This window comes from Podarcis gaigeae, assembly GCF_964106915.1.
Source record: "Podarcis gaigeae genome assembly, chromosome: 5".
Classification (NCBI taxonomy): domain Eukaryota; kingdom Metazoa; phylum Chordata; class Lepidosauria; order Squamata; family Lacertidae; genus Podarcis; species Podarcis gaigeae.
In genome coordinates this window covers 19,931,602-19,957,473 of record NC_139681.1, presented here as the reverse complement: position 1 = coordinate 19,957,473, position 25,872 = coordinate 19,931,602, and the positions used below count along the sequence as shown (strand labels likewise).

The 25,872-nt window shown below is 43.8% G+C and overlaps 2 long non-coding RNA genes across 2 annotated transcripts; both read left to right on the top strand.

The window, feature by feature from the left end:
• Window positions 1-596: 596 nt before the first annotated feature.
• LOC310844431 lies at window positions 597-24,693 on the top strand. The gene is made up of 3 exons (XR_014564120.1): window positions 597-1,511; window positions 2,185-2,393; window positions 24,362-24,693. It is a non-coding gene; the product is annotated as an uncharacterized lncRNA (long non-coding RNA).
• Window positions 6,929-10,310, top strand: LOC310844420. Its single transcript, XR_014564109.1, has 2 exons — window positions 6,929-7,090; window positions 7,557-10,310. It is a non-coding gene; the product is annotated as an uncharacterized lncRNA (long non-coding RNA).
• Window positions 24,694-25,872: the final 1,179 nt, after the last annotated feature.

Sequence of the window (25,872 nt, the reverse complement as noted above, 5' to 3'; positions counted from 1 at the left end):
AAGGTGGCATATCAATTTGCACAGCGCAGGCGCCAAAGGAAGCTGGCAGCAGTGCCACCGTTTATCCAAATAGGTGCTGTTCGCGCGCTGTGAACAGCAAGGACTCCCCTTGTGGCATATTAGATCCCTTCGCCCATTTAATTGTTTGGGCAGCTGTTTGCATTCTCTGACGAAAGGCATGCCCAACTCTAACTAAGCTTAAGCAACTGAAATAGCTTTTGTGTTCTTTTTCTGTTTGTACGCCTTCATTTTCTCTGTTGCAGGCCACCTCTAACATTAGACACAGTGAGACAGCTTAGCGGGGGACTGCTTTGGGACAGGGTGTGGTGGCAAGGTGGCAAGAGGACAGAACTGTCCCCTGTGTCCCTAAGCAAACCTGTCCCAGGTGTGCCACCCCATTGCTAGTGCTTCCATACCCTCCAATATTTCTCCGATGAAAACAGGGATGTCCTATTTAATAATAATAATAGTAATAATAATAATAATACTCTGCGCATCTGACGGGGTTGCTCCAGCCACTCTGGGTGACATTATAAAACATAATACAACACAAAACATAAAAACTTCCCTGTACACGGCTGCCTTCAGATGTTCTTCTAAAGTTTGTATAGTTACTTATCTCATTGGCTCAGAGGGGTCCCATAACTCCATATCCTCCAGCATACTCTCCAACAATTCTCTGATGAAAATAAGGACGCCCTAAGGAAAAGCAGCACATTCCGGGATCAAATCAGAAACTGGGATGGCTTCTGTAAAGCCGGGACTGTCCCTGGAAAATAGGGACATTTGGAGGGTCTGTTCTGCTGCTGCCAGACAGCTGCCGCCGTAACAAGTCTGAATACAAGATAAGCTTTGATAAGCTTCATCTACTTCTCTTCAAAAGCCGTGTGATCCGGAGTAAAAAGAAGAACCTTGGCAAATGCCACTTTCACACTATGACATCACTTTAAAGCACTAGGACGCCTCTTTAAGCAGTGATGACTTCCCCCAAAGGATTCTGGGAGCTTTAGTAGGTGAAGGGTGCTGAGAGCTGTTAGGTGACCTCTGTTCCTTGCCCATAGCTACGGTTTCCAGAAGCCTCTGTGAAGAGGGATTGATTGTTACATCACACTGGCAACTGTAGCTCTGGGAGGGGAACTAACAAGGCCAGAGAGAGTGAGAGTGAGTTGGAGGATCACATTTGCACCCCACCCCCACCACAGCCCGAGGTTCTCCACTTCTGATATAACCATTGTGCTATATCATCCTCAGTGAAATCCACATGGTACCCTGGCTGACATAGTTTCGGTACCAGGTACCAGAGAAAAAAGGGAGAAACGTGCTAAGAGGAAGGAACACTTGGCAAACCCTCACGGTGGTCAACTCCCACCTGGAAACCAATCTCCCCACTGTGGAAGGACACGTGGATCCAGAATTGGCCTCCACAGTCACTTACGGACTCACTGTTAAATCTGTGTTCATGGAAGACAATCTTACTCAAGTACGAGTGATCACCAAAGAAAGAAGACCAGGTAAACATCTTCACCAAAACTTTTCAACTCATGTGAGCCTGTTTTATTGTTGGTGTGCTGCCCAAGCTTTCTATTATTTATGGAAAGGCCTTGTTTGCCATTTTTTATGTAATTTATGACATATTAATATGATTTTCTCTCTCTCCCTTGCCAATGGTATAATGTATATGTATATGTTTTTAAAAGTAAGTCATTTAGAGACCTTATAGGTAATAAGGTAATAAGTTTAACTAATAAAAAATAAAATAATAATAACAATAATAATAATAACAACAACAATGAACCCTGCTGGCTGGGGCTGATAGGGTCCAGAAACATCTGCAGGGCTACAGGTTCCTCAGCCGTATTCCAAAGGGATCGACGAAAGATTAGACTGTGAAATGAAAAAGGCCAAGGAAAGGGAATAAGCAGAAGGCAATGTTTCTGTGAAGACTTTTCCAGATGGTATTGTCAGTTTAATTTATTTCCTTGCTTGCAGTCTGACACTGTCCTTCGTTTTACCTAAGCATTGTGGCACATATGGTTTGATGATCACCCGCTGTTCAGAGATGCCCCATCGTACAGGCCCAACGGGGGAAACAAAGGACAGAATGTCGGAGCATTTCTTTAGTTTCCAAAGCTTTGAAAACACACTCTTCAGGCGTAATGTTGAAAAATCCATTTCCCCCTCCAGACCATCTGCAGCGTACCTTGATGAATCCCAGGAGCCTTTTGATGGCGGTGACAGTGGTCAAGAGTTGTGTGTGTTTAGCAATCCCTTCTCCCACATGTGTTCAGGAACCCTGAAGGCATTTGTGAAATCAACCATCTGACTGCATTTGGACTCTGCAGTTTCTGCTCTTCTGTTTTTCGCAACTTCGAGCCACGTTCATTCAAAGCAAGGTTAGTATGGTGGTTATTTTAGCATCATGGTTAGAAATTTGATGTGGAGCAGCAGAAGAAAATGGAGAGTAGCAAGGAACATGGCAAAGAGCTTCCACCCTTTTCTCTCCCTCTTCCCTCTCACCACTACTTCCTGGCCCTGTATTTGGGAACAGGCACCGTAGTTGCATCTCTGCTTCATCAAGAAAGCATCTCATTCGAGCAGAGGGTCTGTAGGAGCTTGCTGAATGCAGGGTGAGGGGAGAGACTCCATCAGGCAAGGCCTCCTTCCACCTGCCTTGCCCAACCCTCCAGCCCTAGGAGTCCTCATAAGGAAGCTGTGCCTGGAGGAAGAACTTGAGGGGAGAGACCTCCTTCCACCTGCCTTGCTCTACCTCTGCTTCTCAATGTGTATTGTATTGTTTTATGTACTGTGGCTTGCCGTTGTTTTATTGATTATAGTTTAAACATTATTGTAACTGTTGAGTGGATTTCTGTTTAACTTTTATATGTTGATTATTTTTTTATACTATTCTAATGATTGTTGAATGCTACTTTTTTGATGGAGGTTGCCTATTTTAAAGTTATGTTTTATTATCACATTTTTGTATTGCATTAGATTGTTATAAGATGTACATTTTTTGTTTCTTCAGCCTGTAAACCGCCTTGAGTATTGTAAGATAGAAAGGCGGTATACAAATTAAAAATGATGGTGATGATGGTTGCTGCTCAAACAAGCTCTCTGCTCAACCTGCCAAGGTCCTGGTTCGAGCGGATGGGTGATTGAGGTGCTGTGTCCAGGAAGACCTGCTCAAGCAGAGAGGCTACAAGAGTTCTCCTCCGAGTCAGCTTCATCAAACTGGGAAGCAAGCAGAGAGGAGTACAGAGACCAGATGGGCTGACTTCCAGTTTGCAGGATCTACTTTAGGTTGTTGTTTTACTAGATCTCTGAGGTCCACCAGCCTATTTTGTGAGGTGCAAAGCGTCTGGAGCGCCATAGGAGACATGAATGGGGGATTTCCTCCCAAGGCAAATGGCAGCTTCAAAGGAACATTTTTCTTCAAGACAACAGCAGGGAGGAAATTGTTAATTGTCTTCTGATCCTGAGAATTAGCATCCCTCCATAATTGCAACCAAGGCCACTTACTTCCCTGGCTGTGTTATTTCAAAAGGTGCAAGGTATAGGAATATTATTGCAAAGTATGATGTTTTGATGATATAAAGGTAAAGGTAAAGGTACCCCTGCCCGTACGGGCCAGTCTTGACAGACTCTGGGGTTGTGCGCCCATCTCACTCAAGAGGCCAGGGGCCAGCGCTGTCCGGAGACACTTCCGGGTCACGTGGCCAGCGTGACAAAGCTGCATCTGGCGAGCCAGAGCCGCACACGGAAACGCCGTTTACCTTCCCGCTGGTAAGCGGTCCCTATTTATCTACTTGCACCCGGAGGTGCTTTCGAACTGCTAGGTTGGCAGGCGCTGGGACCGAGCAGCGGGAGCGCACCCCGCCGCAGGGATTCAAACCGCCGACCTTTCGATCGGCAAGTCCTAGGCGCTGAGGCTTTAACCCACAGCGCCACCTGTGTCCCTCTTTGATGATATAGTGGTATATAAATATTTCTATAAATAAGTATATTTGTATGCTGCTTTTCAGGGCTAAACTCAGCAAGGCAACTCTCCTCATACAAAAATATCAGCCAGACTCCCCACCGCCACCCCTTATTTCTACTCCAAATGGTCTTCCTTGTAGGTGATTTTACGAATTCAGGCAAGAGCGACACTGAGCATTGAGGAAACACTTCTCAAATCCACTTATTATAGGAAATGATCTAGATTCTAACCAGTGTTATTTCAATTTTGCTTAAGTATTTATAAGGCATCTATCACATGTGTTGTTTAGACGTTTGGAGTCAGCCTTATTTACAGACATTACATCTGCAATTTTGCTGAATGCAAGCATTCTGGCACGGTGCCTCATAGATATTCTGCATCTGGGATAATTTTCATGACCTTGCAAGAACACTTACTGGAAAACGGCAGGTTTATATCCCACCACACAATTTTTTTAAATCCCAAGAAGGGAGGTGGAAGAAAGTGGAATAATAAAAATTAGACCACTAATAATTAGGTAAGCAACAGTCATCTTGTTTGTTTGCTTGCTTTTTGAAAGAAAAGGTTATACAGCTTAAGGTCTTTATTAGGTCCATAATGGGTTTGTCTAGCTTCTTGTTTTATAAATTGGGCACATCTATCCTATAAACTGGGCGCATCTATCCTATAAATGGATGCGGGTGATGCTGTGGTCTAAACCACTGAGCCTAGGGCTTGCCGATCAGAAGGTCGGCGGTTCGAATCCCCATGATGGGGTGAGCTCCCATTGTTTGGTCCCTGCTCCTGCCAACCTAGCAGTTCTAAAGCATGCTGTGCAAGTAGATAAATAGGTACCACTCTGGCAGGAAGGTAAACGGTGTTTCTGTGCGCTGCTCTGGTTCGCCAGAACTGGCTGGCCACATGACCTGTACACCGGCTCCCTCAGCCAGTAAAGCGAGATGAGCACTGCAACTCCAGAGTCGTCCACGACTGGACCCAATGGTCAGGGGTCCCTTTACCTTTGCCCTCTAAATAGACTGGTCACTTATGCTGGTTCCTTCCACCATTCCTCTGCATCCAACCAGTCCTTGACTTTACCTGGGCAATAAGGGTCTTTGGGTGGTAGATGACTGGGTCTGATCCCTCCTTTCCACCATCCAGATAATACCATGTGTGATTAGGAGGGCTTGTTTGAGTTGGTATCTTTAACAGGGCAGGGCACTGCACATGGTTGCCCAGTTCATGCCTTTCTTCTCCTTTATACAAAGGGGAAGGGTAGTACAAATTGGGGAACCATGTGATTGGGCATCTCCATGATGGGGATTAGGAACCTGTGATCCCTCTGCTGCTGATGGACTCCAACTCCCACCAACCCCTACCCAGCATGGCCAAAGGTCCCAATGGTGATGGGAGATGTAGTCCAGCAACATCTGCAGAGCCACACCCCCAGTGTAGAGCAAGTGGGCATGCCTCTCCACTGGCAGCACAGGGAGAAGTACTTTTGGCCAGGCCTACCTTGACCATGGGACACGAGTGGCGCTGTGGGTTAAACCACAGAGCCTAGGACTTGCCGATCAGAAGGTCGGCGGTTCAAATCCCTGCAATGGGGTGAGTTCCCATTGCTCGGTCCCTGCTCCTGCCAACCTAGCAGTTCGAAAGCAACTCAAAGTGCAAGTAGATAAATAGGCACTGCTCCGGCAGGAAGGTAAATGGCATTTCCGGGCGCTGCTCTTGTTCACCAGAAGTGGCTTAGTCATGCTAGCCACATGACCCGGAAGCTGTACGCCGGCTCCCTCGGCCAATAAAGCGAGATGAGCGCCGCAACCCCAGAGTCGGTCATGACTGGACCTAATGGTCAGGGGTCCCTTTACCTTTACCTTGACTACAGATCCTGAAGCTGAGGCTCCAATACTTTGGTCACCTCATGAGAAGAGAAGACTCCCTGGAAAAGACCCTGATGTTGGGAAAGATTGAAGACACAAGGAAAAGGGGACGACAGAGGACGAGATGGTTGGACAGTGTTCTCGAAGCTACCAGCATGTGTTTGACCAAACTGCGGGAGGCAGTGGAAGACAGGAGTGCCTGGCGTGCTCTGGTCCATGGGGTCACGAAGAGTCGGACATGACTAAACGACTAAACAACAACAACCACGACTACACACCTGGAATTTGTATCTATAAAGTTAGAAGCTATTCTGGGAAGAGAAATGTGATATTAAGTCTGGCTAGAAGAAGACAGATTTCATGCTTATACTTCTCCCCGTATATAAAAACACTGGAAATTCCACCTAGTTTGCTGATATACTTTTATGATTCAGGTGCAGAGTTACTTTTGCTGACTTACGGTGATGCCGAGACCACAACAGCCATATTATTTATAACGTCATTCTAAAATTCATTGATACAAAAGTTGGTGGACACCCTTAGTGATCACAGTCTTTGTTGAATCAGCTCTATTCCCATGCTGTAATCTAATTATCTCCCATACAATAAGAGAGGATAAGGATGAAGCAAACACTTCCATTCCTTGGATTGGGGCAGCCAATATGCTGTCCTCCAGATGTTTCTGATTCCCAGCCAGCATGGCCAATAGGCAGGGAAGATGGAAGTGCTAATTGAAAAACCTAGTTTTGGAAGAAAAGCAGAATCCTAGCGTGACTTAGTTGTATAACTGCACCATATTTGTTACAGTTATTAATCCCTTCCCAGTCGGCTTTGCCCAGTTTCTGTTTTTGTCTGCTGCCTTGTCCACATCCTTTCCTGAGCAACCTGCCTTGCTCCCCCTCTTCTCTTCAGCCAATCAGCTGTAACTATGTTAATAGGATATCCACTGTGGTTAACTATGTTAATGGGATATCCACTGTGGTTGCTAGGAAAGCAGCAGCTGACAAAAACAGTGATTTGTGACATCAGCATTGTGACATCAGGCCAAAGATCTACCAAGTCCAGCATTCTGTTCTCACAGTGTCCATCTAGATGCCTCTGGGAAGCCCGCAAACAACAGCAACTTGATTCCCAGCAACTGGTGTTCAGAGACATATTGCCTTCAACAATTCAGGCAGAACATAGCCATCAGAACCAGTAGCCACTGGTAGCCTTGTCATTCTAAACTTTCCCTTTTAATGATATTCAGGTTGATGGCCATCAATATATCTTGTGGCAGCAAATTCCATAGTTTGTCTATGTGCTGTGTGACAAAGTACTTTGTTTGTTCTGACCTGACTGTTCCTTTTTTTTTTATTGATACAGCAAGAAAAAAAGAAAAGTAAACACAGATACAGAAACACCCACAGGAATAACAATAAACACATTTTTTTTCTTAACAAACAATAAAACATAAGTTGGTCTTAACACTATAGACCCGACCTCCCATCTATTCCTTATTTCAATTTCATATTACTTCTTGCCAATACACACTTTTATCATAATTTAACTTTTTCTTAATATATCTTAACTCTTATGTCTAATTTGCAACTGTTACTGAAGTTCCTCGAATGCTGCAACAGAGTTTAAACTACTATATATTTCAAATATTCTTTGAAAACCTCCCATTTTGAGACAAATTCCTGTTTTGATTTATTCTTTATTTTTTCTGATAGACCATCTAATTCGGCATATTCTGTCAGCTTTTGGATCCATTCATGTACAGAGGGAATTTCAATACTCTTCCATTTTGCCATGATAAGAACTCTTGCTGCCGCCGTGGCGTATAAAAAGATGCCCTTCATTTTTTGCGGAATATCCATTGTCCTGACTCTTCCAACATTCAGCTTATATGAAAGAGGGAGAAGAAACCCACATTATCAAATCAGACCTTCTTGCTCCTTGCCTTGGGCGAATTGTGGGTCATGAGAAGCACTTAACATCCTTTTCTCTTGATCCATCCCAAATATATTTGCTGGCTGGTGCTCGGGAAACTATAGAGATAAGGAATCAAGCAAGCAAAGATGGTAGCAATGGGTGCATGGTTCCAGACTGCATTCCTATTTAGGAATGCCTATGCTGAAGAATATAGCATTTGTCATGCCCTGAGCTTGATTCTGAATGAAGTAAGAACAGGGAAAGAGAGATCCTTCCCTCTCTCCGAAAAGCACTAGGAACTGCCAAGGAAAAATGGGTTTTTATTTGTTATATGGTGTGATGATAACTTTCCAGCCTGATCAATAAAGGCATTAACAGAGCCATGGTACGTTTGGCAAAAGCCTCTGCTGCTCAGATTCAGAGAGATATACGCCTGTATGAAGTTCCATCTGACATCACACTGCTACTCTGAATGAATGTGAAGGGCCCATCTGTGTAGGCTGGAGCCTTAATTCAACACAACAAATGACATTCAGCGTCTAGACTGAAAAGGAAGGACAAGGGTTATGCTGATGTCATACTCTGACATGGAAAATCTAGAGGAAAATGCCTAACGGTTTCATTCCATTAGACCTGCGCCCCTCCTCTCTTGTCTCCCACCCCACCCCATTTCCAAGCAAGTGGTAGTGGGACTATTAAAGAAAATCAAGCTGCAAATTAGCATAACATCAAAACACTTATGTGCAAGAGCCCTTTTCCTAAGCCCATGTATTCAGGGCTAGCAAAATGCAACCCATTATGATGGGGTTTGTGTGTGTGTGTGTGTGTGTGTGTGTCTAGGGAGAGTTTGTGCATTTGGAGGTTCCCTGGTTTGTGCAGTTTGTGCAAAGAAGCCCACTGCATGCGATTTCTAGGAATTAGGCTCCAGTGTTTGTGGTGCAATGCAGATTTTATCCTCATTGCTGTCATTAACCTGATCGGAAACTGAACCATTGGGCTTCATCTGCCCTGGTCATGTTAGCCGTTTGGAATGAACCTTATGGTTAGATACATAGTTCTCCCTTTTACCTACCTAGCCCCATCCTGTGTTCTGTTGGTCACACTGCAGTGTGACGTTGGAGCATGCTGGAACGTTGGAACGGGCTTCTTGTATATGTTTGCTGTCACAGCGGCCCAGCTGAGACATGGAAAGGGCTCCATGTTATGTTCATGAAAAACCACAGGTTTTGTGACTGGAGATCAGGAATAGGACCAAGTGACAATTACGGTGACATGCCAGACAACTTGGGTCAAGAGACAGACTTAAAACACAGGACTGCAATATCAAGAATAATTTGTGTGGCTGATAGGAAGGGGAAGGGGGCTGGCTAGGCTAGTCTGAGACTGAAGAAGGCCAGCCCACATACACGAATGCTCCTGCAGAAATAAAAATAAATTAATCCCCAAACACAGAAAACTGGCACGACAGGGAGAAGGCTGCCCTAGAACCTTTCTTCCTGAAATGCCTAGCTTCTTGATGTGGATGATCAACATGTAGCACCCCACATAAGAACAAGTTGGAAGAGAAGAGACTCTTCATCTCAGGGTGGTGGATTTGAGTCCCATGTTGGGCAGCAGATTCCTGCATTGCAGGGGGTTGAACTAGGGGGTTGGGCCCCTTCCAACTCTACAGTTCTGTGATTTCATGCTGGAGCACATCAAAAGTCCTTCTAGTTCAGCATCCTTCTTCCCACAGTGGCCAGCCAGCTATTTCCACCAGGAATCCCACATGCTGTCTGCCCAGACTGCAGTCTGATGAAGCATAGACCATACAGACCATAGGCGCCATACATTTCTGAAATTTGGTGACTTTGCGTAGGATGCTCTGATAGTGCCTGTTGTGGTTGCAAAGTCTGTGAGATTGGTTAACCCCAGTGATTTCTGTGCAACTTGACTGCCTTTACTGGAAAACTGGAAGACATGGTTTGCGTTTGCTTGTGTTTGTTTTTTTTTACCAACCAATTGTGTCGTCCTTAATAGCTACCAGTATATGTTTTGTTTGTATGGTTTCCTTGGGGTGCCTTTGACTCCAATATCTGATTGGAGTGATTATTTAGTTGTGTTGTTTTTTTTTTTAAAAAATGTACCAACCAATATTGAAAAATACTGTCAAGAAGGGGAAAAAAGCAAAATACAAAATGCAGGTTAAAGCAGTAAAATGCATTAAGCAATGCTACCTGGAAAAGACTGGGTGGAGCGGGGGGAGTAAGGAGCTGCTTAAAAGAATAAGTTGTTGATGCCATTCTAATTTCCAAGGAGAGTCTGTTCCATACAACGGATATCACCATACTAAAAGCTCTGCCTTGCGAATTCCCTAAACAGACTCCTGGGGCATGTGGTACCCACATTAGGGCTTCGCTTGATGATCTAAAGGTTCAAGTAGGATTGTATTATGACATATTTCCTCCTCCTCCTCTCTCTCTCTCTCTCTCTCTCTCTTTCTCACTAACTTCTCTCTCTCTTTCACACTATCTTCTTATAAATGAAATTATTCTAAGAAAAGAAAAGAAAAGGGTTGAGCAGGATAAAAAGGCAGCCTCCAGGCAAACAGATCCTAAGTTGTTTACAGCTTTGTATACCAACAGATCCCAAGGAAGGAAGGAAGGAAGGAAGGAAGGAAGGAAGGAAAATTTTATAAATAAACAGCAAAACATTAAACTTGGCCCGGTAGCTAATTGGTAGTTAGTGCAGATCCCTTAGCACAGGCTTCAACCTTGGCCCTCCAGATGTTTTGATACTACAATTCCCATCATCCCTGACCACTGGTCCTGCTAGCTAGGGATCATGGGAGTTGTAGGCCAAAAACATCTGGAGGGCCAAGGTTGAGGAAGCCTGCCTTAGCAGCTATATTACATATTGATGGTAAATTGCCCCTAACAGCATCCAAGCTACACCAGCTGCAGTTCCCAGGGCAGCCTTAAGGGTTAACCCTACATGGAGCATGTCACAGTAATGTAGTCGAACAGTCAGTTTTTCTATTGAAAAAAGGTTAAATTGATGGAAGTTGTCCTTGGTAGTACATCAGCCCTAGAAGGGTGGATAGGAATTTCTCTAGAAGTACAATATGCATTTTCTATACAAGTATGTTACAAAAAGGTGGAAGGCTGCATTGTGGGCTTTTTTGTTGTTGGGGGGGGGGATAAGAAATTTTAATAACTGGCGCTAACAGTGGCGCTCCTAACTAGGCCCAGTGGCGGCCACCTCCCATCTCAAGGTTGACCCTGAAATGATGCTGTATCATGACACTGATAGAGCATAATTCCAGGGGCATTGTGGGAGGAAATGGTGGCCCCTCATTGGCAGGTATGTGAGAGAACGTATGTCAAGTGCTTTGAATGCTCTAAAATGCAACTTTATTACCGCAGCAAATTTGGAATTCTAATAGCGTAACATGAGGTTTAAAAATCACTTTAATAGATGGTGATGTTTCTACTCCAGCAACTCCTAGCAGAGACTGGCGAATAAGTGAGATTTTGGTAGCTCCCAAACTGCACTGGTTTCCTAAAGTCATTGGTTTTCAGTCATCCACTTGAGAGCTGCAAAGAAGGATCATGAATAGGATTTCATGTTGTCTTTTTTTTTTTTTGCACTCCCCCAACAGATGCCACAATTTCCTTGAGCGCCTTTGTAGACAGCAAAAATTAAAAATTAAATTGGGTTGTTGTTTTTTATTTGGAATGGATTTAGCTGATTGCAATTTATAGCACAATAAGCAACCTCCCAGAAGCCTTATATGGCAAATGCACTATAACCTTTGTAGATTTACTACCTATGTGATAAATGTTACTGAGCTCATAATAAGGTGAAGGGAAAGCAAGGCCACGTTTACCTGATTTTTCTGCTTTAGAGGGAAATTGCTAGATGGCAGATTTCGTGGTCTAGCTGGCTTTATTGCTCATTTTCAGTTTTGCAGCTTTCTTTGTTTGTTCTCATGGGTCATAATGACTTCTGCAAGAAAAAGAAATTGCCTTTTCCTGGGCGCACCGAGCCAGGGTGTTAGGCAAATGTGAAAGGTGATGATGGAATTTGGATTGGCTTCCAAACCAAGCTCAGGTCACTGAGGTTTAAAAATATTCCTTTCGAAACCAGTTCATATGTAAAATCCTTATAGGCTAGTAAAAGTAAATTAGAGACAGAGCTAAACCTACTGCATTGGGGGGGGGGGGAGATTTTCTGCAGTGTTTGAAAAGTGCCTTCCCTTTACAAAAAAATATTCATTTATTTCATTATATTTCCTTCATTTGTCTCCACTCACCATTGCCCTCACTTGTCCTCCACGAAAGCTTTCTGTAGGCAAACTGACATTTTGATTTCACTCCTTTCAAACCACGGTACCTAATGTTGAATTTTGTGGGTGGGGGGAATCATACTTATGATTAATCTAGAAATGGTGGCAAAGCACCCACTGAGAAAAAATGGTACAAAATCCAAAGAAAACCATGGCTTTAAAGAGGACTGAGGAAAGTTGAATATAGATGCAATCTAGGTGCTTTTTGGTTGAAACTTTCTATCCCTTCAACATGGCTGGTTTTAGTTTCTACATTAAAATCAAAACTAAGGAAGAATTAGTGCACCTCTCAATGAAATAACAGACAATGTTATTTTAGGGTTGATGTTTTACATTTCTAGCCTATTGGAAAACTTTACTATATATGAAGCTCACCAAGACCAGTTCTTCTGTTTTCTTTAGGGAGGGCGGGGGGGGGGGGAGAGGAAGAAACAAGCTCCATTTTCAGATGTAAAAGATTCTGGCCTCTTGCCAGCTGCTAGACATTCAAGAGGTATAGTGTAATTCATCCAGCAGTAACGTAAAGTTTTGTTAGCAGACTCTGTGCTGGCTGCATTACTAATGTTCCATTAAATTGGCCAGCTCCATATTAAAAGAAAGATCTATGTGCTCTGTACACCCTTGCAACAATAATGCTTGACAATAATTACAGTGACACCCAAGTGGAGGTGGTCTGGTTGGCACCAACAGCACAATATTTCTCTTTAACAGGCGCTTGATCAAACATGTTAGCAAACATTTTGCTGCAACGGGAAAGATTAAGATTATAGCAACAAGGTGGGGAGAAACCCCAGAGATGTTAGGCTGTCTTTTTCTTATTACTCATGCTGAAGAGAATATTTTCAACATGAATGAAAAACCTACACGGGACAAACACCCTGCATAATTAGAACTCCCGACCTGCACTCACCTGCACAAAAGGAACTGTGTGTCATGGCAGGAAAGCTGTTTTTGTTGTGGTCCTTTGGGAAACAGAAAAAAATGAGCTAGCCGTGCTTGTTAGTTATACAATACAGTGGTACCTCAGGTTAAGTACTTAATTCGTTCTGGAGGTCTGTTCTTAACCTGAAACTGTTCTTAACCTAAATCACCACTTTAGGTAATGGGGCCTGCCGCTGCCGCCACACTGCCGGAGCACGATTTCTGTTCTCACCCTGAAGCAAAATTCTTAACCTGAAGCACTATTTCTGGGTTAGCGGAGTCTGTAACCTGAAGCATATGTAACCTGAAGCGTATGTAACCCGAGGTACCACTGTGCCTCTTTTTTCATTCCCTCAGAATTGTCGCATACAAAGTGTAGCCCCCTGATGGCACGCTAATATATGGAATTGATCATTGCTGCTTTCCATGTAGGGTTGCCAATTGATGAGGGGGAAAATAGCTGGCCTGCTCCTGTGCTTTTCAGATCACGTTGAGGTCCAGAAATCAGCAGCTGAAGGCAGCACAACAGGGCATGACGATAGGCACCTTCACCTGCCAAGGCCTGCTAAGACCCGAAACAGAAGCTGGTAAAGAAGAATTGGCAACCTCACCTCAGTTTGAGAGCTGAATGCTTGAAGCCACCCTTGTCCAACGCTGTCCAAAATTGTGTCAGATTTTCCTGCTGCTTTCCCCTCCTTGACTTTGAGGAGGTGATGTGCATCCTTTTGTCTGCTCTGGACTTATTAACTCCTGCTCCAAGTTCACAGTCCAGGAGTGAATGTGGAGAAACCTAATTTAAATCAGTTGGCAATTTCTATTACAGAGGGAGGAATAGGAACTGTCGGCAGGCCACTTCCAGATGCTCTCTCTCCTCTGGAAATCAATCCCTCAATTGAAATGGGCTGTGTTGTTTGCTTAATGAAATCCTGTATTCCATAGTCAATAATGCAGACATGCTGCTTTTAGCATAAAAAAATAAAAAAAATCCAAAACAGCTGAGTTATTAATGTTAGAAAAACAGTGGCAAGGCCAGACTCAGCAACTAATACTCTTCATGATGTTTATTGGCACTAAACATATATTATGTAGTCATTAAGCAGGATGGTTGTGTGCAGTCTCCGTAATATTTTTTCATGCTTTCATTGTGTTAGAACGGTAGGTTCTGTGTCGTGTAGAAACACAGACAAGCCCTTGATGTTAATGATCTCTTAAAACCACACAAGATAAAGCGCACTATAATATGCCGTTTTACTAATGACTTGATAATATATCCGCCCCCTCTCAACATTGCCTCCTCTGTTCATTCATAATCTTACTAAAATCCGCTTTCCCCCACTTTATCTGATGAGCTGTCTCTATTTCCCTGTGTTTCAAGCCAAACCTTCCCACTAACTCAGCCATATTAATGAGCACAAAAATTATAAGCCATGTTTTTACTCACCCACATATCACTTTGTTAAGTTTTGTGTTTTTTTAGTCACCTTGATTGTCTGAAAGGAACAAATTTTACAGAAGCTTTCCTGCCTGGTCGTCTTCAGGCAACTCCTGTTCACCACAGGAGACTAGCCAAGGCTCTATATAGCTCTGCCAACCATCGCTAACTGCTGCAGTCATTTTTGGCAACACTATACTATTTTTTGTTACAAGGGGTTGTAGCCAACCACAGCATTATGATAGCAGACACTACTTACGTCAACGCAGGGGGGCATCTAGTTTTGTAGGTCCCAATGTGGATTGCCCATTCCCCAAAAGGTTTCTTCAAAGGATCCAAGATGGGGGTGGCAGCCCTGCAGAATAGTATAAGATATGATATGGAACACTCTTGTAGGTGCCCTGCCTTGCATGAGTGGAAGGCTTTCTGCTACTGCGAGACCAATAGTGCCAAAGTCAATCCAGTGGAACATCCCTATTTTTGTCAGAGAAACATGGGTTAATGTGAAATGTCCTATACAGGTTTATCAAGACAACAGGTCCTGTTTGGCTTTGCTAGCTTCAGAGAGTTGCAAGCAAAGAACCAAGTACTTGCAGATCAAATTACATCGTGCAAGGGAGTGTGTTTAGAAAGGGCTTATTCAGGTGTCCTATATGCCAGGAAACAAAATTCCTGCAGATCTGTTGTCTAAGGTTGTTAACAGAGAACAACTTCAGGTATATGTACAGCGGTTGCAGTTGGGTTGAAATACTGCGCCATAGGTTCCATGGAAAGGGGGAGGATGTTGGAAAATTCCATTCCACCTTTAGTTGCAGACATGGAACTGTTGCATGTCACATGTCTGTTTACATATCAGCACAGCTTGCTGGGAGCTTCTGTTGTGTATATAGCTTTTGCTTTCCCCTGTCTCTTGGAGAAGACAAAAAGAGAGATGACATGTTTCTTTGTCCTGATTTATGATTAATAAATCTGTAGTTTTAGTATGCTTCCACAAGCCCCATGCCTATTCTGTGTGCGCAGTTCGCTCTGCTGACATAGTGAGCCCTGGCTTTGAAGCCCGGGTCGCTGAATTACATCACAGCAGAGGCTGATGGGTCTTTGCAGCGGGATGGCTGGAAGGAGACAGCTCATCTGGGGGCTAGTCAGCTGGCCTTTCAACCTTCTGCATGCCGACAGTTCTGTGACCCCCAAGCCAAGGAGATGAATAACTATATAACCTATAGAAGACATGAAGGCAGCTGTTTTTTTTTTTTTTTTTTTTTAAAGTTTCACGTTTTATTATGTTTTAATATATGTTGGAAGCTGCCCAGAGTGTTTGGGGCAACCCAGTCAGATGGGCAGGGCATAAATAATATTATTATTGAATAGGATATCCCTGTATAGTAATACCTCAAGGACTGCCTCTTTCCATATGAACCTACCTGGACCATGAGATCATCTTCTGAGGCCCTTCTTCAAGAGGTCTGGAGGGTGGCAATATGAGAACAGGCCTTCTCTGCAGTGGCTCCTCGTCTGTGGAATGCTCTCCCCAGGGAAGTTCGCCTGGTGCCTTCATTATGCACCTTTAGGTGCCAGGTGAAAACATTCTTTTTTAAGAAGGCCTTTGGTTGATCTGTTTGACGTTCTATACCCTTTTAAAATGTGGCTCTTTTCAAGGTGTGTGTGTGTTATTAGGTTGTTAATTTTATTCTGATTATATATGTTGTGATATTTTCTGTGAATCGCCCTGGGTATAGGGCGGTGTAGAAACTCAATTAATAATAATAAATAATAATAATAATTTTCATTGGAGAAATGTTGGAGTGTGTGGGGATGCCTTTGAATAGCAGACATAAGAATTCTAAGGCTGCAGTCCTATGGATACTAATGAAATAATCTTTGCATGAGGGCCCAAGAAAACTGGTGGGAGAATGACTAGTTTGCACGCAAACCCCTTTTCCAAGTGAAAGGGGCTTATGGAGGGCGTTTTGTCTAGACTCTCCCCCAAATGCAGCTGGCTCTGCATTCACTGAAAGCTGCATCCTGTCCCGTGCAGGACGGCTGCAGTACTCTTCACTCTGAGTCTGGGTTGAACAGATGAGAATCACGGGCACCCTCTCATCCATGAACTGACCTGGGCTGACCCTTCTTAACTTATGAGAGCTGACAAGATTGCAGCCTGAGGTGATATGACCAGTGGCACTTCTTCTGCCTGCCTGTTCTCTTCCTTCCTTCCGCTTTACACTTATGTGAGTGTGTGTCTTAGTCTTCCCTAAATATTGTAACTCAAGCTGACAAAATCCAGGAACTTGCAGATCGAGTCTCTGGTTTGTCCTGAGCTCACCCTGCTATGCCGAAGCTCTTGGCTAATATCTGTGATATTGCCTTCAGTGGGGCAGTGGTAGATGAATTAAACACAACTTTTTACTGCTTCCTCCCTTCTCTCTTCTCCCCCTCTCCCCGCTCTGTATTTATTAGTAGCGAATTGAGGTTAACAACCACAATTCAGCCCTAGAAGTGATAACAATAATAGGTTACGGAGCATCTTTCTTGGTCGCAATCTGGGCAGAGGCACCAAAAGTGGGCATCTAAGATCTTGCAGCATGTCCCCAGATATTAAAATACAGTGGTACCTCGGGTTACATATGCTTCAGGTTACATACGCTTCAGGTTACAGACTCCGCTAACCCAGAAATAGTACCTCGGGTTAAGAACTTTGCCTCAGGATGAAAACAGAAATCGTGCTCTGGTGGCACAACGGCAGCAGGAGGCCCCATTAGCTAAAGTGGTGCTTCAGGTTAAGAACGGTTTCAAGTTAAGAACGGACTTCCCGAACGAATTAAGTACTTAGCCCGAGGTAGCACTGTAATGCTAAATGATGTGGCAGGCATTTCAGTATGGAACAGTCAGGTGAGTTTTTAAAATTGAATAGTTAAAAGCTGGTATCAGCTTACTCAGAATCTGATTGAGGGCAGCAGGCCTGGTATATCGGGTGCCAGGTTTCAGGGTATCAGCTTCCTCCCCCATGGTAGTAGATAAGTAGAACAAAGGAAAATAAGTCTTCTTACCAGTTAGAAACTTTAATAATCACAGCAAACACATCTCCCAGAATGGCAGTGATCCCAATTAAGGACCCCACCCCCTTCTGTCCCTATTAATCTACATCACTTCTACGTTTTATAATCTGAGCTTGTACCCTCTGTGCTTTCTGTTCTGCCACTTTCTGAGCTCTCTGTGACTTTGGAGAAAGGGCGGGAATGCTGTCCAGAGACTGTGAATCTGTTAACCCTCTCTCTTCCAGTTTTTTTCCCTCCTAGCTGTTCCCCATCCAGTATTTCCCAGCTTCTGCCTTCTGAACTATGTCCCTCTGCAAACCACTGTTCCAAATATATACTGTCCTCCTGCTCCTGGGAAGATTCAGGGGGAGGGGGAGGCTCCCACCACTCCTCCTCAGTGCAGTCCTCCTCAGCATGGTCCCTGACACAGGGGCACACTTGCTGTTTCTCATTGGCCCTGTGTCTGCAGCAGCCTAACACAGGAAAGCACATTCAGCAACTGAATACAGTGGTACCTCATGTTAAGTACTTAATTTGTTCTGGAGGTCCGTACTTAACCTGAAACTGTTCTTAACCTGAAGCACCACTTTAGGTAATGGGGCCTCCTGCTGCCGCTGCACCTCCAGAGCACGATTTCTGTTCTCATCCTGAAGCAAAGTTCTTAAGCTGAAGCACTATTTCTGGGTTAGCGGAGTCTGTAACCTGAAGCGTATGTAACCTGAAGTGTATGTAACCTGAGGTACCACTGTGCTGTTGGTGGGAAAGGAGTCAAAAACAACAACAACAACAACAACAACAACAACAACAACCAGATATAGGTGGCACTGGGCAGCAGCAGTTGCCTATGCTTTGGCCAATAGCTTTGAGCAGTAACTGTCTCATCAGCGTGAACTTTGGATTTCGGTAGCTGTTCTTGAAGACAGGATATTGTCTGGAGGCAATAACAGGCTGGAGGTGGGGCCCAAAATGGGAAACTGGATCACAACAAGATGTTAGGTGTTCTGGGAAAGGGTGAGGAAGGAACAGTTGTGTAATTTGGGGTACTCATGGATCACATGTAACCTTGGTGGTCTATTTCCAGCTACAGCTGGTTTGGCAACTATGGTCCATCCTAGTCCCAGGTAACTTGACTGCTGTACTTCATGCTTTGGTAACCTCCACAATGGATCATTGCACATATGTGGAACCTCAGATAGGGTTCCAGACACCTCTATCTGCCTTTCAGGACTCCTCCTAGGCTCCTAGGTTTCATCCCTTACTAGTCCTGTTCTGCACCCTCCTCAAGTGTTTTTTTTTTTTTTTTTTTTGGCCTGGCTGGAAATGTTTACCTTGAACTGACATGGGCTTCAAAAGCCCCACACATGAGACTCTCTTTTGGCTGTTCTCATAGTTTGGTATCACCTTTCAGAGTGAGTGATCTGGGTCCTAGTCCTCTATCTTCATCTCAGGTTATTATTGTCCTCAGTTACACCCACAAGGTAGGCTTTGCTTTCATTGGGACTACAGTATTTCCATCATCCAGAGATGGGATCCAACTCTCATTCTCATCTGTTGTGTGCCTCATTGTACTACTCTTTTCAACTATACTAGGACCCACAGGATTGGTCTGCCTGTCGCTAAAGTCCACTGGTCTTCCCTTGTAAGCGCCTTTGGTGCTTTAAAAGCAACTAGGACCTTTTCAGTCCTAGCTCTTTGAAACGCCTTGCTCAGAGAAGACTGCCAAGTTACCTTTCTCCTAGCTTTTAGGAGGCTGGTTGAACACATTTATTTTGTAAAGCTTTCAGGATTAAATGCTGCTATTTTAACCCTGACATTTGTGCGCTCTCTATTATGGACATTTATTTTTTTAAAAAAAACACACACAACAATATTGGGGTTTTATTTTTATTGCTTATTTTAAATACAGCGGTACCTCGGGTTAAGAACTTAATTCATCCTGGAGGTCCATTCTTATCCTGAAACTGTTCTTAACCTGAGGTACCACTTTAGCTAATGGGGCCCCCTGCTGCTTTTATGTGGCCGCCGCACGATTTCTGTTCTCATCCTGAAACAAAGTTCTTAATCTGAGGTACTATTTCTGGGTTAGCAAAGTCTGTAACCTGAAGCGTCTGTAACCTGAATTAAATAAAGTCCATCACACCAAACTTTTCTAGTGGGAACATCTAGGTTTGCAAAAGCATTTAGTCCCAAAGCAGTAAAAAGGGTGGTGGGTGGGAAGTAGGTGAGATAATTTGCATATGAAAACCAATATTTCATCGTATGCATCTTCCTCTGATAATAGGAAATTATCTTCAAGGAGGTACAGCTCTGTAGAAATCTAATTGGACTTCTAACAACTTGCAGAAAGAAAACTCTTAATGCCACATTTTAACACATGCAAATGTTGGATATTGTTTAAAAACAACCACCTCCCAGCATACTAGCTCAATACGGTGTGCATCAAGGGAGTGTAGCATAAATGGCCCCATTCTCCACGCAATTCATGCATGTAACTCCCATTGACATGAAAGGATGCTGTGAGCAACTCTGGCTGAGCTAACTATAGCGTTAACAAGAAGCTCACAATTAGAGACAATTACCTTGGGCTTTTTGCACCTGGTGCTTACAAGGTGCCTTTGTTGGCAGGATTCCTTGCAGGAGAGAATCTTTTTCCAGCCTGTGCTCCCCCAGAGTCTGAAAAATCTCGTTGAGAAGTCCTTTAGTCTAAGGCCTAGATCTTACTGAAGTGGTAAACTTGTGTCTGGGCCGTTCCACTTTGGATTGTAGGTCATGGGATAGAATTGTCATCTCCCTCCTGGCCACTACAAGGGAGGGGAAAAGATTCCTACACATAGAATACCAGCCTGTCAGAATGAAGGCTAGGCCAAGAGCCTTGTCCTTCACATATGTGCTTTGTTTTTGTTGAGTAACGGAGCACTCAGTGGTGTCAGTCCCTGCAAAAAAAAGTGGTACAGCTCTCACACAAGATGACGACCTTGGTTCCCTCTTACTGATTCCCAAATATGATCCTGGAACTAAACCAATAGTGTGGGCTGGCACAATTGTCAAGGGTGCTGGGTAGACAATCCATTGAACTCAGATGTCTGTTGCTGGTGGGGGGAATATTATGGGAATATTATTGTTCTTCAGTAGTCACTCCCCTAGTTTAGTGGTTCTCAAACTGTTCAGGAGAACGTTAGGGTTCTTTGAAAGCTTATTAGGGATTTCTCCATGAGCAGATCAATAATGGGAAACAAGCTTCTCTGAAAGGCAAGCTTGCTTACCACTATCAGTCCCCTCCCCCATAATGTACAGCTGCCAGAGAATGCTGAGTGTGTTCCGGGTTGCACTGAATTTAAGTGCAATAACAATGAATGCTTGATGCAAGTGGCTGGTTCTGCAGGTAAATTACAGCTGCGCTCCAGAATTCTCAGCAACGTGCCTGTCCTGGTGAAGATGCTGATCACACAGGAAAGGTGATGGCCCAGGCAAGAGGGAGGTCAGTGGCTCCAGGGAGGCAAGGTGAGGATCAGCACCCTGGACAGGGACTAGAGTGTTGGTCACAGGACCAGAGTTAGTTATCCTGCCCCATGAGGCAGAACATACCAGTTATCTCAGCAGCGTCCTGGAGCAACTAGCAGATCTTTATAGCCTGGGGTAGGAATTCATAGACCAGAGGCCCCACCTCCTAAATATTGAATCTGGTCAGTGACTTCCTCTGCAGCTGTTGGCTTCTTCAAGGCCCTGGGGTTTCAAGCATTGGGGATACATCCTTAAGGGCTCACTTGGTTCTCTGAGAAATCTGTGGACCATTCATCAGAGTTTAGCAGCAGAGGTGTATCCGTGGGGTTCAGGGGAAGAGATTCAGGCTCTGGTGCTCATGGCTCCTCGTGGGACAGACCATGGAATTGATCCATCTCCTCAGAGCTGCTTTCATGGAAGGATTCAGTCCCCAAGAATTAGTGGTCTGAGGTCAGCACAGTGCCAAGTCTCTGTGGCAAATGTGGCATGGGCAGATCTCCCAGGAGCCAAACATTGTAAAGGTCACTACACCAGTTAGTAGAAAGGTCAAGAACTGCAGAAATGAAGACCTTTAGGTTCTGGATAAAAATTAAATTCCAGGAGTGCTGGAATCTGTGGGGAAGAGGAGGGAAACAGTGGGGTGGAAGAAGAACAAAACCAGGAAGATATTTTCTTTGGCCAATGGAAATGTTCCTAAAGAAACAGAAATGACACAGCTGTTCCTCCAACATTTAAAATCTTGCTTCGCCCAGCATTTCCCCAAAGTATTCCCCCCTCCACTCAGCCCTGTTGCGACCACAGTGAAATTGATATCAACCTGCCCCTTATAGGTTGTTTGCAAAATCAACAAGAAGAATTTCACACTTGCTTAAAAACAAACATTCAGACTAATTGAATTCAGGAACAAGAACAATCTCTCCTGTCCTCTGTCTGTACATGATATATGCTCTCTCTTATCAGGAGTGCCTGACGATAGAAGGGACTCATGACCTAACAACAGTGTTTGCTTTCTTTTGCTAGGAATTTCTCCATTCTCTTCACATTGCAATTTAATTTTCTTCATTGGTTGGATATCTGAAGCAGGGTTCAGTCCAATGAAAAGAGCTTCAGGCTCTGTTTATCTATCTACATACGCATACCCCTTTGGATCGGCAAGGAATATTTGGGCATTTAAATTTAAACACACCATCTATGAGATATGAATGTTATAGCCAGTTCAAAGGAACAACTGCCATGCTCCTTCACTGCCTTGCATGGTAATGTGATATTCCAATTTTGCAAGTACAATGACCTTGGAGCATTTATACAAATGTGCAGTGAGGACACCTCGTTCACAGTGTCCACAGAAACTGGATGACCTCTCAGATGAGGCTGCTGTTACAGCTGGCTTTGTTGACATACTGTCAAGGTCAACCCTAACATTAGGTAGATTGAGATAGCTGCCTCAGGCTGTGGAAGTTCAGAAGTGTCTCTGTATGATAGGAGTCCCCCAAGCTGTTTCCTCTGAGTCCTGCACATGTTCCTGTCCTCCTGAACTGGTGCCCAAGCGGCAGTGATGCTTGTACATGTGTTGCTCTACTCACATGACATACACTGGTGCCACAGATGCTGCACTGTAGCCATGCAGAGTAGTGAGCAAGTTGTAGTGAGGTGTTGGAGCATGGCCTGCCTTGTACCCTATGAGCTAGTTTGCAGACCTCAGATGCAGTGGAGGAGATTGTCCCATTGCCAGCAATGAAATAAAATTCAGCTGCCAGTCCAGCTTCTATATGGTCACAATAGATCTTGCTTCTGAATCATAGAATTGTAAGAGTTGGAATGAATCCTGTGGCCCATCTTGTCCAACCCCCTGCAGTGCAGGAATATGCAGCTGTCCCATACAGGGATGGAACCTGCAACCATGCTCTAACCAATGGAGCATTTTTCATGCTACAATATGTCCTTGAGCAGTTAAGGATTTACAGTGGTACCTTGTTTTGAGTCTGGGATCTGTTCCGGAGCCCCGGACGCTCAACGAAAAGGACGCTCAACAAAGCACTATTCTGTGCGCTCGGAGCGGTTTGCGCTTCTGTGCATGTGTGAGCGGCAAACCCAAAAGTAACCTTTCTGCTACTTCCGGGTTTGCTGTGGACGTCCGCAGAAATGGACGTTGGACGGGGCGGACTTATACAGAGGTACCACTGTAGTGCCATTTGTACTAAACTGTTTGGATAACGTCAACTAAGACAGGGATTATACACTCAGGACATATTATTCCTGTGCTCTTCTGATTACCTCTTCATAACCACAAGCCTACTTCTAAGTGATGTCTATAGATAATTAACTAGTGAACACTGACCTGCAACTGGTGGCCTGCAACCTTAGTTCAGGTGGCTTGTCCTAACAGCATCGGGATCTTTCTGGGGGCAGAAAGGGCTAAGGTGAAGTAGAGTTCATAAGAGAGAGGAATAAAGATATAGATGGGGGAGAAGAGGAAGAAAACATGAAACGGGAATCCCATATGCAAGTTTGGGGTAAAAGGTGGCCTAAAAGGCTGAAGATCCCTGTGCTTGAGCAATGCCAAATGACAACTATTGGGTCTTAAATTACCGCGTGGTGAATGCTATAGAATGTCGCTATATGATCCCTGAGTGAATGTAGCTATATGATCACATGGTCTGGTGGCAATCCACTCCATAGAAGCAAGTAACAGTTATGAATGAACCCCAAGCCAAACTAGTCTTTTGTATATGATAAATCGATACTTCCCCTAAACCATTTGGCAAATTCTACTTCCACTAAGTCAAAGTGAATGTTTGTAGTATGGCTCTTCTGAAAACCCTCTTTCCCCCCTTATCTTTGTATCTACTGATAAGTTTTAGTTTTTAGTCTGCGGCCCATGCAATCTACAATGAATTATTTTTATTATACATTTAATTATTGGGTTGGTTTTTTTTTTACTGTTTTTTTAATCTCTTGTATTTTTCAATTTCCTTGTTCACCAGTTAGATATTTTCCTTTAAGCAGTTTATAAGTTCTTTAAACAAACAACATTTTGGCTAGTGTAGCCCTAACAAACTGTGCCACCTCTGGCTGAAATCTCACTTTGTTCACAACAAGTTTACCTTAGGGGAGTTCCTGTTGCTCAGTGTCTGTGACCCCGCTCTTTAATATGGGAAAAGCATCTTATAAGAATTACCGTATAAGATTAGCAACGTAATAGTTGCCAAGTGCTTTGGGCACTGTGTACATGCTAAAAACTATGATGATTTACCTTTTAAGTATAACTGAGTGAAGACTGTTCTCCTTCTCTTTAGCGTTCAGATGTGTGTCCTAGAAAAGGGATATGTAAAATTGTGCTGTCTAAGACTGCTGCTGCAGTTTCTTTATATATTTTCACTTTCTCAGAATGAAACAAAACTCCTTTGTGGACCGAGATGCTCTGTGTACAGAAATGAATGGAAGGTTTCCTGGAAAAAAGGAGAGGAAGAGTGGCGTCTTGGATGATTGACAAAATAATTATTTTAATTAGTCCAGACCATACCCTTAGTCGAAATGTGCAGTAGATGCACAACCTTTTTTTAAATTGAAAGCACAGATTAGAACTTCTGAATAGTCTATTGCAGTGGTCCCCAAACTGTGATCCACCAGCCTCATGGTGGTCTGCATTTGCATATGGATTTGTGGTTGAAGATGGGAGATGGCATATCCATTGTATTAAATATTAATATATGTTTCTGTATTTTCTTGCTTTTATTTCTCATACTTCATTTTGTTATATTATAGTGTGAATTCTAGAACTGCAGTATCATGTTCAGGGGGAAGATGTTACCGACTTCAATTTTTTGTCTATAATGCTTCAGTTAATTCTAAGGAAGGAAGTTCTCAGATTAGGGGTGATCCACGTTTTCAATCTTTACATAATTATTTCAGCCCAAGAAAATTGCACTTCTGCTAAGTGCTCCGCAAAGATGAAAGATGAAGACATAGTCTGCACATGAATGAGCCCACACACATCTTAGATCTTCCTCTTGACTGTGCTTCGAAGCTATTCTGCCTCCTTATATGTGACTGCTTTTAAAAGATTTGCTTTCAACTGCGTCTATCTAATTTTTTCCTCAGCAACCTCTGTTTTCCTTGCAGGCACAGAGAAATGGCCAGCCATCATTTAATTGTTTATTTCCCTCTGAGCTATGTGGCACTTTAAACAGGTAATTAGGTAAGAGACAATAGAGCATGCTCATCTGTCTAATGTTTGAAAGCATATTTACATTCAGGCAGACCGGTGGTGATTAGCTCATTGAATGACAGCTGAAGGAGCTTAGAAGAAGCACAAAATCCCTCCCTCCTTCCTCTTGACAGACGCAGTTGCTTTCATACTGTGCTTTTGGGGGATCCCAGGGTTCCTTGGAAATTTCTTAGAGATTTCTCCGTGAGCAGGAGAGCAGTGGTGAACACAGTCCACGAAAGACAGATTGTCCATGACTGTTGATATTCCTTTGCAATGAAGGACTGCAGGGGGTTGTTCTTGGGCAATGTAGGTGAGGTGCTCAAAGGAACACTCTCATTTCTCACAGGTTGTTGAGAGTCTTGGCCAGTGCCATCCAGAAACTGAGCGTGTGCCTTAATGTGTGTCCTAGTCTGTGGTCCATATGACATTTCATCTAGTTTATGGCCTGTCAATCCACTCCCACCACCTTGAATAAGACTTCACAATAGCTCAGAACACATCCTCGAACCTTTGTAATAGGTTGGGGCTCCATAGTAAACCCTTCAGTGTGGACAGTGGAGCAGTAAGGTAGGAAGTCTGATAACCACAGCTCTAGTCTACAAGACCATCATGGCACAGAAGACCTAGTAACAAAACACTTCCCCCAAGGCACACCCAAAATACAATTTGCCAGGTCAATATAGGACAG